This window comes from Rhincodon typus, chromosome 7, assembly GCF_021869965.1.
Source record: "Rhincodon typus isolate 14 chromosome 7, sRhiTyp1.1, whole genome shotgun sequence".
NCBI lineage: Eukaryota > Metazoa > Chordata > Chondrichthyes > Orectolobiformes > Rhincodontidae > Rhincodon > Rhincodon typus.
This window is the reverse complement of record NC_063338.1, coordinates 49,605,492-49,611,964: the sequence shown is the minus strand read 5'-3', so window position 1 is coordinate 49,611,964 and position 6,473 is coordinate 49,605,492. Positions and strand designations below refer to the sequence as shown.

At 42.4% G+C, this 6,473-nt stretch overlaps 2 non-coding genes across 2 annotated transcripts; both read left to right on the top strand.

Annotated features, from left to right (window-relative positions):
* Positions 1-2,441: 2,441 nt before the first annotated feature.
* trnai-aau lies at positions 2,442-2,515 on the top strand. Its single transcript has one exon. It is a non-coding gene; the product is annotated as a tRNA-Ile (tRNA).
* A 179-nt stretch (positions 2,516-2,694) lies between these two features.
* On the top strand, positions 2,695-2,768 carry trnat-agu. Its single transcript has one exon. It is a non-coding gene; the product is annotated as a tRNA-Thr (tRNA).
* The last annotated feature ends 3,705 nt before the right edge of the window (positions 2,769-6,473 follow it).

The window sequence follows — 6,473 nt, the reverse complement described above, 5'->3', positions numbered from 1 at the left end:
ACCGAAGATACAGTCAGGTAGATGGGTGACATCCAGGGAAGGTAGGAGAGGTAGGCAGGTAGTGCAGGAGTCTTCTGTGACTATCACCATCTCAAACAAGCATGCCATTTTGGAAAATATAGGGGGTGATGGACTCTCAGGGGAATGTCGCACTGAGAGCCCAGTTTCTGGTACCGAGCCTGGCTCTAATGTAATGAGGGGTACACTAGGTTCCAAGTGATCGATTGTGATAGGGGTCTCACACGTCAGAGGCATAGACAGACATTTCTGCAGCCAATAGCGAGACATCAGAATGTTGTGTTTGCCTCCCTGGTGCCAGGGTCAAGGGTATCTGGGACAAGGTGCAGAATATTCTCAAAGGGGAGAAGGACCAGCAGGAGGTCATTGTACACATTGGGACTGAAGACATAGGAAGAGAAAAGGATGAGATTCTGAGGAGAGTATATAGGAAGTTAGGCAGGAATTTAAAAAGTAGTTCTTGAGGGTAGTAACATCTGAATTACTTCCAGTGCCACAAGCTAGTGAGGGTAGGAATAGGAGGATAGAACAGATGAATGCGTGGCTGAGGAGCTGGTACAGGGGAGAAGGATTCACATTATTGGATCCCTGGAATCTCTTCTGGGGCAGAAGTGACCTGTAAAAGAAGGACAGATTGCACCTGAAGTGGAAGGGGACTAATATACCCGGTGGGGAGATTTGCTAGAGCTGCTCAGGTGGATTTAAGCTAGAAAGGGAGGTATGGTTCTGGGGGAGGTAGTGAGGAAAGAGATCGGTCTGAGACTTTTTCAATTGGGAAAAGGAGTAAGTCAAACAGACAGGGCAGGCAGGAACAAAGCAGAGAACAAGGTAGGACTGATAAACTGCATTTATTTCAAAGCAAGAAGCCTACCAGATAAGGCAGATGAACTCAGGGCATGGTTAGGAACATGGGGCTGGGATACCATTGCAATTACAGAGATGTGGCTCAGAGATGGACAGGACTGGCAACTTAATGTTCCAGGGTATAGATGCTATAGGAAGGATCAAAAGAGGGGCAAGAGAGGAGGGGGAGTGGTGTTTTTGATTAGGGATAACATCATGGCTCTATTTATGGAGGATATTACTGGGAATACGGCCAGGGAAGTTATTTGGGTGGAACTGAGAAATAAGAAAGGGATGATCACTTTACTGGGATCGTACTATAGAACCCCCAGTAGTCAGCGGGAAATTTGTAAGGAGATCTCAGTTATTTTTAAGAATAGTATGGTGGTTATGGGAAGGGATTTTAACTTTCCAAACATACACTGGGACTGCCATAGTGTTAAGGGCTTGGATGAGGACGAATTTGTTAAGTGAGTACCAGAGAATTTTCTGATTCAGTATGTGGATGTACCTACTAGAAAAGGTGCAAAACTTGACCTACTCTTGGGAATTCAGGCAGGACAGGTGTCTGAGGTGTCAGTTGGGGAGCACCTTGGGCCAGTGAGCATAATTCTATTAATTTTAAAATTGTGATGGAAAAGGATAGACTGGATCTAAAAGTTAAAGTTTCAAATCGTAAGAAGGCCAAGTTTGATGGTATTAGGCAAGAACTTTCAAAAGTTGATTGGAGGTGGATGTTCATAGGTAAAGGGATGGCTGAAAAATGGGAAGCCTTCAAAAATGGGATAACAAGAATCCAGAGACAGTATGTTCCTGTTAGGGTGAAGGGCAAGGCTGGTACGTGTAGGGAATGCTGGATGACTAGAGAAATTGTGGTTTTGGTCAAGAATAAGAAGGAAGCATATGTCAGGCACAGGCAGCTGGGATTGAGTGAATTCCTAGAAGAGTATAAATGCAGTAGGAGTATACTTAAGAGGGAAATCAGGAGGGCAAAAAGGGGACATGAGATGGCTTTGGCAAAGAGGGCTAAGGAGAATCCAAAGTGATTCTACAACAGTGTTTACTGTGGAGCGGGATATGGAAGATAGAGAATATGGGAAAATAAATACCCACATCTCGAAAAATGTCCATATTACAGAGGAGGAGGTGCTGCACGTCAGATGTGGGACCTGATCAGGTGTGCCCTAGAACTCTGTGGGAAGCTAGGGAAGTGATTGCTGAGTCCCTTGCTGAGATATTTGTATCATCAATAGCCACAGGTGAGGTACCAGAGGACTGGAGTTTGGCTAACATGGTGCCACTATGTAAGAAAGGTGGTAAGGAAAAGCCAGGGAACTATAAACTGGTGAGCCTGATATTGGTGGTGGGCAAGTTGTTGGAGGGAATCCTGAGGGATGGGATTTACATGTATTTGGAAAGGCAAGAACTGATTAGGGATAGTCAACATTGCTTTGTGAGTGGGAAATCATGTCTCATGAACTTGATTGAGTTAATTGAAAAAGTGACAAAGATGATTGATGAGGTCAGAGCAGTGGATGTGATCAATATGGACTTCAGTAAGGTAACCAACAAGGTATGACGGTTGGTTAGCTCAGCTGGTTAGAGTGTGGTGCTAATCACACCAAGGTTATGGGTTCAATCTCCATACTGACCAACTCTGGAGGATTTTAGCTGCAAGTTGAATGCTTTGTGTTCTGCCTAGACACTTGCATGGCAGTCTCTGCTTTGGAGGCAATGGTTTATTGGTCTAGAGGTATGATTCCCACTTTGGGTGTTGTGCATCGTGGATATGTAAGAGGTCCTGGCTTCAAATCCTCAAGGAGCCCCTTTAGTGGCACCGTGACTTAGTTGGTTAATGTGCCTGTCTAGTAAACAGGAGATCCTGGGTTCAATTCCCAGCGGTGACTGCCCTTTACGTCCACTGTTCCTCGTGTAAACTTCTCTCAAATGCAATGTTGTTGATCCAATTATGATGTCAATGGATCGAACTGAGTATTCCTTCCTGGAGTTTCATCGGAACAACAGGGTGAGGCAGGATAAACTGCAGTCTAATGGGGGAATGTTGTGGTGATGGCACAGACACCACAAGCTGATCGCTGTCAACACTCGTTCACTTTACACCGACAGGACAGCCATCATTGTAATCATATGAATGTGGTGGCATTGCTTTTGGGTGGCATGGTGGCTCAGTGGTCAGCACTGCTGCCTCATAGTGCTAGGGACCTGGGTTCAATTCCAGCCTCGGGTGACTGTCTGTATGGAATTTGCATATTCTCCCCATGTCTGCATGGGTTTCCTCTGGGTGCTCCAGTTTCCTCCCACGGTCCAAAATGTTCCGGTTAGGTGGATTGGCCATGCTAAACTGCCCATAGTGTTCAGGGATGTGTAGATTAGGTGGGTTATGCGGGATGTGTCTGGTTCAGATGTTCTGAGTAGATTTGTTGGGCCGAAGGGCCTGTTTCCACACTCTGGGGATTCTATGGTTCCTCATGGTAGAATGGTTAACAAGGTTAGATCACATGGAATATAGGGAGAGCTAGCTATTTGGATACAGTACAGGCTCAAAAGTAGGAGACTAAAAATCAAGAAGGGCTGCAAAGAAAATCCTGGGCATGATCTCTTTTGCAAGAAGCCTTTTCTGACTACCCCTAAGCAAACCCTGTCTTTCCAAATGCATGTATTCTTATCTCTCAGAATCTTCTCAAGTAATTTACCTACCATAGAGGTTAGGCTTACTGGTCTATAATTCCCAGGATTTTCTTTGCTGCCCTTCTTGAATAAGGGCACATCATTCTCTGCCCTCAAATCTTCCAGGACCTCACCCATGGCTAACAATAATGTAAACATATCAGCCAGGGACCCGCAATTTCTTCGCTAGTCTCTTGCAGGGTTCTAGCATATATCTGAAAAGGGACCAGGAGATTTATCCACCTTCATACATTCTAATACTTTCAACAGTTCCTCTACTGTGATATGGACTATCCCCAAGATATCGCCACTAACTTCCCAAAGTTCCCAAATCTTCATGTCTTTCTCCACGGTAAACACAGAGGAGAAATATTCATTGATGACCTCACCCATCTCCTGAGGTTCCACACATACATGTCCACTTTTGTCCTTGAGGGGTCCTATTCTCTTTCTAGTTATTCTTTCCTTTTAATACACTTAAAGAATCTCTTTGAATTTACCCTAATTTTCTCAACCAAAGCTATCTCATACCCCCTTTTTGCCTTTCTGATTTCCTTCTTTAGTAAACTCCTGTGTCCTCTATATACCTCCACAGATTCCCTTGATCCCAGCTGCCTGTTCCTGAGTCATGCCTCCTTTTATTATGGTCAAAGCCTCAATGTCTCTTGTCATTCAGGGTTCCCTACTCCTGCCAACCTTGTCCTTCACCCTCACAGGAACACATGAACATTGAATTTTAGCTATCACACTTTTAAAGGCCTCCCACTTGCCAGAGGTCCCTTTGCCTGCAAACAAACTACTCCAATCAACTCCTGCAAGCTCCTGTCTAATTCCATCAAAATTCGCCTTGCCCCAATTTAGAACTTGAACCTGTGGATCAGTTTTGTCCTTCTCCATAGCCATTTTAAAATTAATAGAACTGTGGGTACTAGTTCCAAAATGTTCCCCCACTGTCATCTCAGTCACCTGTCCTGCCCTATTTCCCAAGAGTAGGCTAAGTTTTGCCCCTCCCAAGTAGGACCCTCTATATACTGCCTAAGGGAACTTTTCTGAACACATTTAACAAGTTTCACCCCATCTAAGTGCTTAACACTATGGCAGTCCCAGTCTATGTTAGGAAAATTAAAATCCCCCACGATAACAACTCTATTTCTCCTGCAAGTCTCCGCAATCTCCCTGCATATCTGTTCCTCTAGTTCCCGTTGACTATTTGGGGGACTATAGTACAACCCCAATAATGTCATCATCCCCTTCTTATTCATTAGCTCCACCCACAAAGCCTTACTAGATGATCCCTTTGTTATTACATCTCTGACTACTGCTTTGTGATCTGCCAGTTTTCAGGTCTAATCAGTTTAACTCCTTCCTCTCTGTTTGCATAAGAGATTCATTGAACATCCTGCCCACAGGCAACCAGGAACAGCTTATGAAAGACGTCCTATTTTACAAAATGACAAGATTCCTGAAATTGCGAGAAGTATATAGATTATACAAATGAGCCACCAAATACTCCATTGCCATTACATGTGTATTCAGATTCTGATCCTTCAGCTTATTTGTATCATCATCAGTGGATTAGACAGATCAATGCACCCTTTCCAGCTGTCATAAAGCCTTCTCTTTATTACCCTTATGACCCTCTATTACTTTATTTTTATTTAATCCACAAAGACAAGGCTGAATATAGCTTCCATACAGTCAGACAATCTGAATGCAGTGATAACAAAGTGTTGGTCTCTACCAGAATAGTCCCTCAACTAACCATTTATGTTGAAACTTTATTTTATGTATCTGGATAAATCTCAGAGCATTCTGTAAATATTTCATGGTAATATCTTTCTTAGCAGGAATATGAAAGCTGTCTACAGACTTAAAGCTGTGGACTATGAAGCTTCATCAACTTAATGGACAGCATAGCCTATACACTTTCTGCTGCATTTGAGCAAGGACGGAGGGCAGGGTATGACATACAGAAGCATCATTCACACATACATCATTATTTTATTAAAGATTTGTTTGGTAATGACATGCAAATTCTTTGTGCTCATACTTTATTGAATTCTCTTCCTGCACCATGTCATTTTCCAATGGATTTATATCCTACTAAAAAATTCATTTTACAGGTACAGAATTTATTTTTATGAATACAAAAGGGTGTTGGTAACAAATGATTTCTACGTGCTTATAATACTCTGGATACAGGAAAATGAATAAAGATACAATTTTAAAAGGATTTGCTCATTAGATGACATTGGCATATAAGACGTTCAGAATGACAAATACAGGGTTTCATGATACTTCAGCTTCTACCTTAATTCTGTATGCTTGTCCCATTCTTTAATTTTGTCCTTGTTAAAATTATTAAAATGTGAAGAATAATCACTGTTTTTACTTCTTGGATTTTTGCCTGGAATATCTGGAAAGTCTTGCCTGCTTAGGTACCTTGGTAACAACTTTGTTGATGGATGTTGGAGATCCCTTTGATCTGTCACCAGAATAAAAAACATTCTGAGAAAGCGGAAATCCACATCACAAAGATACTTTTCAAGAGGTCAATGATGTCATCACTTCACTGCTGAACACAAAATCCAGACCATTCTAAAAATAGTCAAAAGATCACATAAAGAAGTGTGAAAAGCGAAGGCCAACATATTTGTGTGGCATCTACTGGCCGACACATAAAATGGTTTTGGAATTGTTTATGCATATGGTTTCTGTGGTGTTTGTTATGAACTTCAGTTAATACCAAACTAAAGACTTTAAACTTCAATACATGTTTGAACTTAATAAAAACCAAAAGAACTGCGGATGCTGTAAATCAGGAACAAAAACAAAGTTGCTGGAAAAGCTCAGCAGGTCTGGCAGCATCTGTGGAGGAGAAAACAGAGTTAACGTTTCGGGTCCGGTGACCCTTCCTCAGAACT